We start from the raw sequence: 12,504 nt of genomic DNA, 5'->3' as shown, positions 1-12,504 counted from the left end.
AGTAATCTTACCTCGCACGTGCAATTCGAGACTGCTACTGTGGAGAAATATTCATTATGTCCATCGTGGCTGATGAACTGCGACTGTGATTTAATTTAGCAGTTTATGCGGGTTAAGTGTGATACCCAACCAGACGCTTTTTGAATTTGATACGATTTGCAGCACCATTCAGTAGTTTTCTAGTCATTGATGGCCCGGCATCAGATGGGCGATGTTACGGGAACATTATTCTCCTGATCACGTGCAACTAGCTAGACACGAAAATAATGAAAACTAAGTCGGAAATGTTTACAAAACCGTAAGATCGTTACGTTGTAAGTGCTTCCTGGCGCGCGCGCGCGCGCGCGCACACACACACACACACACACACACACACACACACAAACAAACGCAGTAATAGCGTGCACACGGCCTCAAGGTAAACAAATGTTGAATCGTAAGTACAATGAGTGTGAATATGCCAGCCATCACACTTCAATGAGACATCGCGATCTTTCATTTTAGATGCACTGAGTTATAGCATAAATTATACAAGCATAGCTAATGGCCGTCAGTGAACATTACAAGCTGCGGCTATGTTTGTAAATCGACAATACATGAGATTCTAATCTAAGGGTTACCAAAAGGTAGAGAACATAAACAAATAGGGTAAAATACTTCCTAATTGATGCTTTTCTTTGCGGAGCCGTGGTAGTATGATAAACAGCGAAACAGTTACAGTAAACAAACAAACAGAAATACTTGCTACATGAACAGAAATGATGGTGTTTCAAACACACGTAGCAAACACAAATGACCATGTGAAACTGTAGGTGTGTGCAAGAGTTGAACTACTGAATTGTACTGTGGTGGTAACCGAAGGCTAGTCTAATGGAACTCTCCATGCTACACTATGCTGTGCAAGCCTCTGCAAACTATATCCATTTTAATCCTGCATTCATGCCTTGGAGCCCCTCTACAATTTTTACCGCCCACTGTTCCCTTCATCATAAAACCGACGATTCGGGAATTTCTTGATGCCACAGAATCAGTCGTGTCACCTGATCCCTTTTTTCAGTCAAGTTGTGGTGTAAATTTCTTTTTTCCTCAATTCGATTCAGTACGTCCTCATTATTTATCCGAACTACCCATGCAGTGTTCAGGATTCTTGTATAACAGCAAATTCAAAAGTCTTCTTCTTGTCTGAAGTGCCTTTTGTTCAAGTTTCATTTCTATACAAGGCTTTACACTCCAAATAAATACCTTCAGAAAAGAGTTCCTAACATTTAAATTTATATTAGATATTCAAAAAACCCTTTTTCACATATCTAGTACTTTTAGTGCTCCATTTCCTACTCTGATTCCTTTAGTATCGTCTGGTTTACTTCAACTATTATCACCTTATTCTTATGATCTCTTTCTAAGACACCATGCATTCCGTTCAACTGTTCTTCCAAGTTCTTAGCTATCTCTGACAAAATTACAATGTCATCTGCAAACAAAGTTTTTTTTTTTCTTTTCTCCCTGAACTTTAATTCCGTTTCCAAACTTATCCTTGGTATCCGTCACTGTTTTCTCGATGTATAGGTTGAGTAACACCGTTGATAGGCTACAACACTGTCTCACGCCCTTACCAACTATGGCTGCCTTTTCATATCATTCGTCTTTTATAACTGCACCTTCTGATTTCTGTGCAAGTCCCAAACACCGTTCCGGATGCCATAATTTATGCCTGCTGCCTTACATTTCAAAAGGTGTACTGCAGACCATATTGGCAGTTCTCTAGATCTAAGAGGACTATTCAAAAAGTATCCGATCACATTTTTATTGATGAAACAAACAATGGTACCGGGATGCGTGCGCTCTCCATGTTTATAGAAATACGTTAGTGCGCATGCTTGATTTTTTCACGACTGCGGGAACAATCAGTCACTGGCTAGTCGTTGACATGTGAAGATGAAGGCGTCAAATTTTGTTTTAACCCTGATGATTCTCAATTTGAAAAAATCGGCAAGATTCGACTAATGACTGGGGACGAAGCAATGCGTACCACACAAAACGCTTCAAAGATGGGCTGTCTTCAGTGAGGACTGAACCACGTTCAGGTAGGCGCTAACATTAGCAAATTAGGCTGTTATTGATCACATAAGGTCCCTGGCGATGCAGCATAAACGACTCACAATCAGAGTACTTGCAAACCTAATTAAAATTAGTACTGGATTCATACATGCCGTTTTAACGGAACACTTAGATCTCACGAGGATCTCGGCCAAATACGTGGCAAGGTTGGTAAAACTGAGCGGAAGCAAGTTCGTTTGGAGTTCGCACAGGTCATGCTGGATACTGTGCAACAGTAATATCAACTTTATCGAGCAAAATGATCACAGGTGACGAGTCCTCGGTTTATGGAGAGAGAAAAAAAAAGCCATCTCACTGGAAGCATGAATCATCCCCGAGACCCAAATGAGACAGTCAGGTCCGCACCGCATCTCTTTTTTTTTAATTTTTTTTTTCCTCTACAGTGGCGTCGTCTGTCGCGAATACGCCAGAGAAGGTACTAACCTGAATGAGGAGTACTACCAAGAGGTTCTCTGTCGTCTTTGTGAACCAGTGAAACGCAAACGGCCCCGGCTTGTGTTCTCTGTCGTCTTTGTGAACCAGTGAAACACAAACGGCCCCGACTTGTGGGCAGCAGGCGATTGCCACCTTCGTCGCGATAACGCAGCCGCTCATCGTTCTGCATGAATTCTGAGTTTTTTAGCCAAACACAACGCGACTGTGGTTTATTGACCTCCCTTTCCCCTGACCAAGCACCGAGTGACTTCTAGCCATTCCCCAAACTGAAAAAGACCCTGACACGAACGTGGTTTCCGAACGGGGAAGAGATTCGAATTCGGAGTTTAGGCTACTTCTCCGCACCTACGTCACATATGCTCCAACAGCAATGAGCGTTCAGGATGTTCAGAGCGCTCTGCCGCGAATTCCGTAGCTAATGAGAGCCGTAAACGTGATCGTAGCGAGTTGTTTAATCAATTTCGATTCCGTTTGTTGTGAGTTCTCAGCGCTGATTGTGGTGGTGAGCGATAAATTCTGCGTAAGCAAGCTAGAGCCATAATTTGGAGGCTACACGCTTTCTTCAAGCGGAAAGCACGCGTTTGCCCGTACCGCAACTGTCGCTTGGAATCGGCAATAGTGCAACCCACGTCTGTGCCTCGACATTCGTAAACCGCCATCGTTCGTGGATAGAACTATAGTGTCAAACAATTGTATCGGATTAAAGATTGGTGTTACTAAGGTCGGGTACTTTTTCAACAGCCCTCGTACAAGTAATATAGATGTAGGTTTGCCTTTTGAAAGTGTTTTGGTGCCAGGAGTCTTGCAAATACTGGAAAAAGTCCTGTGTTGATTCAGTTTGTTCGTTACGGATTTTATAAGTCTGAATGTTGCTGTGGCCAACGGCTTTGCCGCAGTGGTAACACCGGTTCTCGTCACATCACCGAAGTTAAGCGCTGTCGGGCTGGGCTAGAACTTGGATGGGTGACCATCCGGTCTGCCGAGCGCTGTTGGCAAGCGGGGTGCACTCAGCCCTTGTGAGGCAAGCTGAGGAGCTACTTGATTGAGAAGAAGCGACGCCGGTCTCGTAAACTGACATGCGGCTGGGAGAGCGGTGTGCTGACGACATGCCCCTCCCTATCCGCATCCAGCGACGCCTGTGGGCTGACGATGACACGGCGGCCGGTCGGTGCCTTTGGGCCTTCATGGCCTGTGCGGCAGGAGTTTAGTTTTAGTTTAGTGAATGTTGTTGTATGAGCCTTCTGCCAACCAGTTAAGTGTGAACTGCAGAGAATCGTGTAGTAGTAGAGTTTTGGACACACGGGTGCGTGCGCTCACACACACACGTTGGGTGGAGACATCTGCCACTCTGACAGCGCACACAGTGCGACTGCGGCGTCAGCTGCAGAGCTCTGGCTGGTCGGCTCCTTTGTGCCCCGCCCACGCCAGCGCACCGTTCCCCCCTTTGTGCTCGCGCCGACCCCCACCCCACTGCTGCCGCCTTTCTTCGCCCGCTCCGCAACTTTCCGCACGCGGATCCTCTCTCTCTCTCTTCCCCTCACCGCCGGGCGCCTTTCTTCCGCTCCTCTGTCTCCTCTTCTCCGCCCTCTGTAGCCGCAGTGGTAAACAAATTAAGCCGGCTGCGCCCCCTGCCCGCCCCGACCGTACGTCACGCGGCGGAACAGAGCGCCGTCCCAACCGGAATAGTCGCGCACTACTAGCAGTCACGTTGCCCTACCTAACGGCTGCACCTCCTCCTCTAACTCCTTCCCGTGTTCACACTCACTCCTTTCCTCTACCGCCCTCCTTTTCCCCCCCACCCTTCAGCTCCACAAGAGAAAAATCCTCCACGGAATTTCTCTACAATGTGCGTTTCTTCCATCTTCCACCTGACGGGCGCTTCGTTACAGCTCAAAGTACGTATCTATGCCGAGCTGGCCACCTTAGTAAGCTCCTAGCTGCTACAAGAGTCCGGTACGAGGTGCAATGTGGCAAGCGCCGGCGGCTGACACCTGCCGAGCTACCACTGTGTTCGGGCTTGAGTCCTCGCTCATCCCATACCAGTCTGCACGAGCTTGCGATGTGTAAGACAGAGTGCGAATGAACTTGGCATGGCTTAACTTCAGGTGACCGATGCCGCCTCGCCTACAGAGACAGCCACGTAGATCTACTACTCGACCACGATATTATCAGAAACACGCGGTGACATTACAGTAAACAAGCATAGTGATGACTACGGAAAACTAGGTCAACTGTGCATACTCCCTCAACACCGCTTACGCGCTCACTCACTCATACTCTACATATGAAGGTATAATCCGCAAGCCACTACGGTGCATGGCGGAGGGTACCACGTACCGCTACTAGTCATTTCATTTCCTGTTCCACTCGCAAACAGAGCGAGGGCAAAAAGACTGTCCGTACGAGCCCTAATTTCCTTTGTCCTTAACGCGAAATGTACGTTGGCAGCAGTACGATCGTTCTGCAATCATCTTCAAATGTCGGTCCCCTGAATTTTCTCAATAGAGTTCCTCGAAAAGAACATCGCCTTCCCTCCAGGGATTCCCATTTGATTTCCGGGAGCACGTCTGTAATACCTGTGGGTTGATCGAACATACCGGTAACAAATATAGCCTTTGGGTGAACTGCTTTGATGTCTTCCTTTAATCCGAATCAGCGGGGATCCGGCGCATTCGAACACTACTCAAGAATGGGTCGCACTAGTGTTCAACGGGCACTATCAATGTTCTTTTCGAACGTTACTGCGCTCTTTTTTCCCGTAACTTCATTTAGAGCCAGCTGCCATTCATCACATACATTAGAAAATTTGTCTAAGTCATCTTGTATCCTCCTACAGTCACTCAACGGCGACGCCTATTGGTACACCACAGCGTATGCGTAACCAGTTGTAAATCGTTGCTCACTCTATCCGTCAGATCGTTTATGGTCATAGTAAACAGTAGCGGTCCTATTGCGCTTTACCGGACACTGCTGATGATACCCTTGTCTCTGACGGACACACACCGTGTCACATACTTCTCGGAAATCCAGGAATACAGTGTTTGTCTGTTGTCCTTCATCCACAGAACGAAGGTCTCACCGTTAGAGCCGTTTTAGCTGCAGACTCTACGGGAGCATAATTTCATCAGCTACTGATTCATGCAAAATTTACAGTTCCACTGCTAAATCTGAGATCATGAATCAGTGTTCGATTATTACTCTAATTTTCGTTATGCGGGATTATACACACTCGCTGTGGCATCACACATACACTAAAGGCCATTAAAATTGCTACACCACGAAGATGACGTGCTACAGACGCGAAATTTAACCGGCAGGAAGAAGATGCTGTGATATGCAAATAATTAGCTTTTCAGAGCATTCACACAAGGTTGGCGCCGGTGGCGACAGCTACAACATGCTCACATGAGGAAAGTTTCCAACTGATTTCTCATACACAAACAGCAGTTGACCGGCGTTGCCTGGTGAAACGCTGTTATGATGCCTCGTGTAAGGAGGAGAAATGCGTACCATCACGTTTCCGACTTTGATAAAGGTCGGATTTTAGCCTATCGCGATTGCGGTTTATCGTATCACGACATTGCTGGTCGCGTTGGTCGAGATCCAATGACTGTTAGCAGAATATGGAATCGGTGGTTCTAGGAGGGTAATACGGAACGCCTTGCTGGATCCCAACGGCCTCGTAACACTAGCAGTCGAGATGACAGGCATCTTATCCGCATGGCTGTAACGGATCGTGCAGCCACGTCTCGATCCATGAGTCAACAGATGGAGACGTTTGCAAGACAACAACCATCTGCACGAACTGTTCGACCACGTTTGCAGTAGCATGGACTATCAGATCGGAGACCATTGCTGCTGTTACCTTTGACGCTGCATCACAGACAGGGACGCCTGCGATGGTGTACTCAGCGACGAACCTGGGTGCACGAATGGCAAAACGTCATTTTTTCGGATAAATCGCATCCGTGTGTGGCGACATCGCGGTGAACGCACATTGGAAGCGTGTATTCGTCATCGCAATACTGGCGAATCACCCGGCGTGATGGTATGGGGTGCCATTGGTTACACGTCTCCGTTACCTCTTGTTCGCACTGACGGCACTTTGAACAGTGGAAGTCCATTGCAGATGTGTTACGACCCGTGGCTCTACCCTTCATTCGATCCCTCCGAAACCCTACATTACAGCAGGATAATGCACGACCGCATATTGCAGGTCCTGTAGGGGCCTTTCTGGATACATAAAATGTTCGACTGCTGCCCTGGCCAGCACATTCTCCAGATCTCTCATCAATTGAAAAAAGTCTGGTCAATGGTGGCCGAGCAGCTAGTTCGTCGCAATACGCCAGTCACTACTCTTCATGAACTGTGGTATCGTGTTGAAGCTGCATGGGTAGCTGTACCTGTACACGCCATCCAAGCTCTGTTTGACTCAATGCCCAGGCCTATCAGTATCAAAGCCGTTATTGCGGCCTGAGGTGGTTGTTCTGGGTACTGATTTCTCAGGATCTATGCACCCAAATTGCGTGAAAATCTAATCACATGTCAGTTGTAGTATAATATATCTGTCCAATGAATACCCGTTTATCATCTGCATTTCTTCTTGGTGTAGCAATTTTAATGGCCAGTAGTGTACTTTTAATTTTGGTTATGCGTGATCATACACATTCGCTGTGGCATCACGTGGTGGATCTCAGGTACATACTTTCTCCATAGAAAACGTGGGAAACCTACACCTAAAAATAAATTCTAACTCCAAACGCTTGCCGGACTCTGCAATGCATCTGTGTTGTGACGAATCTCGCTGGTGTGGTCTTTACGTTCTCCTAACCGCGCGGCAGGCGGGGCGACTCGCATGTCGCCCGCGTGAAGGCAAGTGAGGAAAATGGAGAACGGCGACAGGAAAAGCTCGCGAAAATGCTAACGTGAAAAATAATGCGACATTAGCGCTTTACAGCGAAGCAACGATAAATCGCCAATTTTTAGAGATAGCGCGAAATCTGTAATTTTGCTGCATAAAAAAAAATTGTAAATCTGAGGACGGCAGTTCCGACATTCGTAACTGATAGTTATTAACTGTTTAAATTGCATTTGCCTTTAAATATCCTCATGGGTGAGGTTGGTGTGTAATCTTAAAATGATAGTCCATTTCCCACACTTAGGGATGACGATGAAATAGAACCGATTTGGGAAGAAAAAAAAACCCCGCAATCTAAGACATAAGTAACAAATTTAGCAAAAACAAACACAGAATTCTAGTCACTGAATTTGGAAAAAGCAGCAGAATTGAAATCGGCCAAAACAAGACCGTATTTGAGGAAGGCGGCGGGAGTTAGAGGCAATTTGGCAAAATACTAAATCAGATTGGGCAATAAATGTGAATATGCCTAAAACATAGCATCTAACTTGCTGAAAAATAACACCGAATTTGAAAAAAAAAAATCACCGACTTTGGCAAAAAAAAGCACAAACATTGGCAAAACATAACACCGAATATGGCGAAAAATTTACAACTATGGCAAAAACAGCAAGTAATTTTTCAAAATAAGGAATCTTGCACAAACTAATACTGAATATGACAAAAAAATAGTACCTAATAACATAAAAAAACATCTAATTTGACAAAAAACCATCGAATTTGGTAATAACACCGAATTTGGTTATATAATAAAAGGATTTTTCCTTTCCGTAGTGGTGAGGAACTAGCGTTGCCTCCTCAGGTGCACAACACGAATGCCACTCTCTGTGGCGCACTGCATGTAAGGCGCTGTCATACACGGGTACAGTGCTCCGACGACGAGGGACGAAGTTCTATATGAATGTGGTAGGTGGAACGTGCATTCTACTGAACACGCCCGTAATAGAATGAGATTTTCACTCAGCAGCGGAGTGTGTGCTGATATAAAACTTCCTGGCAGATTAAAACTGTGTGCCCGACCGAGACTCGAACTCGGAACCTTTGCCTTTCGCGGGCAGGTGCTCTACCACTGAGCTAGAGCACTTGCCCGCGAAAGGCAAAGGTCCCGAGTTCGAGTCTCGGTCGGGCACACAGTTTTAATCTGCCAGGAAGTTTCACGCCCGTAATAGTTACGGCTGATGAACGAGAGGTCCAAGCCCCCATCAGGCTATTAATGTGGGTGCGATTAAGATGTGGGAAGCCGATGAAGACGCCAGGTAACACCGACAGCTGCAGTGACCGGTGAACAGTACTCGTGGGGAGACAGTACCAGCTGCAGAGCACTCAGTTTGTCGCTTGCGAGTTATCTGATAAACAGCTTTTAGTCCGGATGTAAAGAAACAGAAAAAGAACCTTCTGCACACAGAGGAATTTTACGAGAAAGTATTTGCAGAAAACACTCGCATGCGTACCCCCACACATGTCGACATATACACACACGAGGGACAAGCAACTGTGCCGCAATCTTTTATTTAAATGCCGCCGGCAAGGCGGAATGCAGAGGTCTCTCTCTCTCTCTCTCTCTCTCTCTCTCTCTCCCTCCTACTACATTACTTTTGCAAAGGCCCCACATACACAGACCGCTTGGATATTGTCGGTGTTGGTGAGGACCTGAATCACAGACCTTCTCGTCTTTGTGGCACGCCGTAGCGCGAGTGTGTGTACCAGTTTGGCAGCAACAGCTGTTATCAATGTACGCCGCAGAACTTACCAGCCTGTTACTGAGTACCAAATTTCCAGTCATTCTAAAGACTGTATTCCTTGTCAGTCTCCAGTTCATCATGGTTGTACCATGTCTTCGCTTCCATATCCAGATCTAGAAATGGATTTCGCACAGCTGCACACCCGAAATCTAATGGATAATAACAACGCGTCGTGAAAACTGACGGTATCCACCATCAGATATTACGTAACCCCCCCGTCCCAATTCCCCAACTATCATCAACATTAGAGTTTAACTTAACTTTTGAATCAAAAGAATCTTGTTTGAACACTTTTATTTTACAATATGACGAAAGTTAAATGACATTTAGTGGTTGTTGGGGTTTTACTAAACCACGAACTAATAGGTCAATAAGATAAATCGTACTGCTCATTTCTCACAACTTTTTTTATATAAAATGGTGAAGCAGTTCAGCCACACCTTGCATCCCCATTTAAAATAAACCAAGTTAAAATGCATGCGCTATACATATTGTTTGGAAATCACTTAATTGTTGCGCTCCATGCATCTGAACTGAACAGAAATCGTAGGACTTTAAGCTGTCAATGCTTTGTGTCTGACAAATGCCATTAGTAATACTAATATTATAATAATAATATTAAGTAGGCTCTACAGAAATGTAGTGGCCATTACATTACTGCTGTACTGTGATGATGTCAGTTAGTTCTTATCTGTTGCGAACTGAATAATGGGTCAATTTCTGTTTCATTCCGGAATATGGGATAAGTCACTTTCACCTGATATTTGAACATATGTGACGTATATGTCTCAATTTTACTGTTACAAGTATGGGTGAAACTGTGGACTATATGAGGAAGATGATATTAATACAGTCGCGTTACAAGCTGTTGTCTACACCACATTTTGTGTCAAGCGTTAATGCTAGTCTTTAATAAATGTCACTATCGGAAATTTATGTAATCAGTATTACAGCCTTACGAAATAGTGATAATTTATTTATTTAGCGTATCGCCAGCATCACATAACAAAAAAGGAAACCCTCTTCTTTAACAATACATATACAAATGTTTACATATAGAAAAGAGTCATGAGTGTTGAGTAAACGTACAATATTTACAAAGCACAGAAAGGCTTACGTGCAACGACTGAACAAACACAACTGAACTTTGATTTTATGCATACTGGATGAGAGGTCGTGGTTGTGAATGTCAATGTTTTTTGTATTTTGACGACTATGTGGAGATGCACCTTGGAAGACACGGCTGCAACAAGGGAAGTAGCCACGATGTTTTAATTTCATTACCAATTTTATTGTGCCTGGTGCATGTTCTATTTTAGCGAGTTTTAACAGGTTCTTTTACTTTTTATTATTCTGATGATGGAAGCTTGACTTCCGAAACGCGTCAATCGAAGTGTTTTACACTATAAACAAGTGGTTGAGCCGATACATTTTTTAACATAAACACAACTGATGCCTTAGTTGAGAACAAGAACTCTTCCGGATCGCCAGGAAAGGATCGATTTAGGCATGTATGTACGACGTGCTGAACAGTGTGTCGTTCTGTCCCACAGTCACAGCGCCATTTTGTTAATCGTCATTTGGACAGCGAGTCAGCACACCTTCCGCTATTTGTCCTTATTCCATTGAATGCTGACCAGATCTTGCCATGGTGGCACAGTCGAGATGCTGGGCATCTTCAGCTCTTTTGGGGCAGCGTTTTTCTTCTATATTTCTGTCCGTCGGTCTGCTGTTGTCCACCAGAGATACTGTTGCATCTTGAAGAGGTGGGTGACGGGAGCGAAGTTCGTGTTTACTGACTGTGAGTAAAGGAATCTCCTCATGTATAGGGAGCTCATCATCGCCAGGTATTTTTGTAAACTCCCGCCTGAGAGCAGCTTCACGGCGCACAACATGGATGTGCTATTCGGCTGAGAATAGGCAGCCAGAAAGTTGGAGTAATTGTGATTGTTCCTGTGATGATGTGCACAGTCTGGTTGAGCTGCCTATCGACAAGTCTGGTGTGTGGGCTGTTGATAGAGACGGCAGCGCAATATTCTGCCAGAGGTACGCCAGTCCAAGAGCAGATGTCATTACTGTTGCAACAGATGATCCCCATGTTGTTACTCAGAGCTTCAGCAAGATGATGATGTTTCTTTAGTTCATCTTAGCGGCAGTTTTCAGTAAGTGCCCTTCGAAACTGAGCGTCCTGTCCAGACTGACACCTAGACAACTTTTGTTGTGGAGCAGCTGTTTCCCTTCAGAATATACCTTTATATCCTTGTTTGCGAACTTGTGAGTATGGAAGCTGGCGACTTATGCACTTTACGGTAACCTCCAGTATTTGCCAACTAGCTGTATGTGTCCACTGGGTGGTTCTAAACGAGTAACGGTACTGGCGCCAGACGATAGCTGCGATCTCCTAGCATACATCACACCACCACACACAAAGTCGATAATCATAATAATTAAATTTTAGAAATAAATAATTTCGTTTCGTGTCCTTAATACAATCTAACCCCTAGGAAAATTTCATTTTACCCCTCAGGGCGTAATTTGCCCCAGGTTGGGAACCACTGGTGTTCGGATAGGTGGGTAGCGTTCAGCGTTGGGAGGTCGGTGGTACACGCTGAGACGGGGTTTTAGAAATGAAGTAAAAATTTATTTAAAACAATTACTTTTTATTTAAAACACAACTACAAGGGACTAGTTGCGCCATAAGTAGTTGGCACAACACATTTTTCAGAAGCTTTGGTATTTATAAAACTCCATGCAAATCAGCTTGTATTTAAAGTGTCACTGTAAGATTCATTCCAGTGCCTGGCGGCAGTCGATTTCTTTTATCAGTCACTGGACCGACATCAGCAAAAATACTCTTTCCACAGTGGCGTAGTGTGAGGGAATAGAAAACAGATACTCACATAATTTTAGCAGTTGGCATTCGTTCGTTCAGGATTTTCGATTTCCTTAACAAACAAAAACATCTTTCCTCCATTCTTCCGAGTTTCTAAAAAGTTCTTCAGGTACACACATTCCTGAAAAACGTCGCCTGAAACCTTCACACCAATTTATTTATTATTTTTTTGTCAAGCAGAGGTATAAGCAGAACTCTTTCAGCTTCTCTGTCATTACCATATTGAAAAATAACTAATATATATGCATACACATATGTAGGGTTTTCAATCAGCACCCAATCTCTGTTTCAGATAGCGTCATCCAATCAAATACTTGATATTTATTAAAAGAAATCGCCCATTTTTCTAAATAATCAAATGCTGTGGAGCAGAAAGCCATTGTCTCTTCCTCAAATTT

The 12,504-nt window shown here is 44.7% G+C and overlaps 1 protein-coding gene and 1 pseudogene across 2 annotated transcripts in view; one reads left to right on the top strand and one right to left on the bottom strand.

Moving 5' to 3' along the window:
* Positions 1-12,504, bottom strand: part of LOC126425011 (fasciclin-2) — a 927,523-nt gene that overhangs the window by 745,816 nt on the left and 169,203 nt on the right. The gene's annotated exons all lie outside the window — the stretch shown is intronic.
* Positions 3,431-3,548, top strand: LOC126425389 (5S ribosomal RNA; annotated as a pseudogene).

The sequence above is a fragment of the Schistocerca serialis genome, chromosome 10, assembly GCF_023864345.2.
Source record: "Schistocerca serialis cubense isolate TAMUIC-IGC-003099 chromosome 10, iqSchSeri2.2, whole genome shotgun sequence".
Classification (NCBI taxonomy): Eukaryota; Metazoa; Arthropoda; class Insecta; order Orthoptera; family Acrididae; genus Schistocerca; species Schistocerca serialis.
This window is presented reverse-complemented; position numbering and strand designations above follow the sequence as displayed.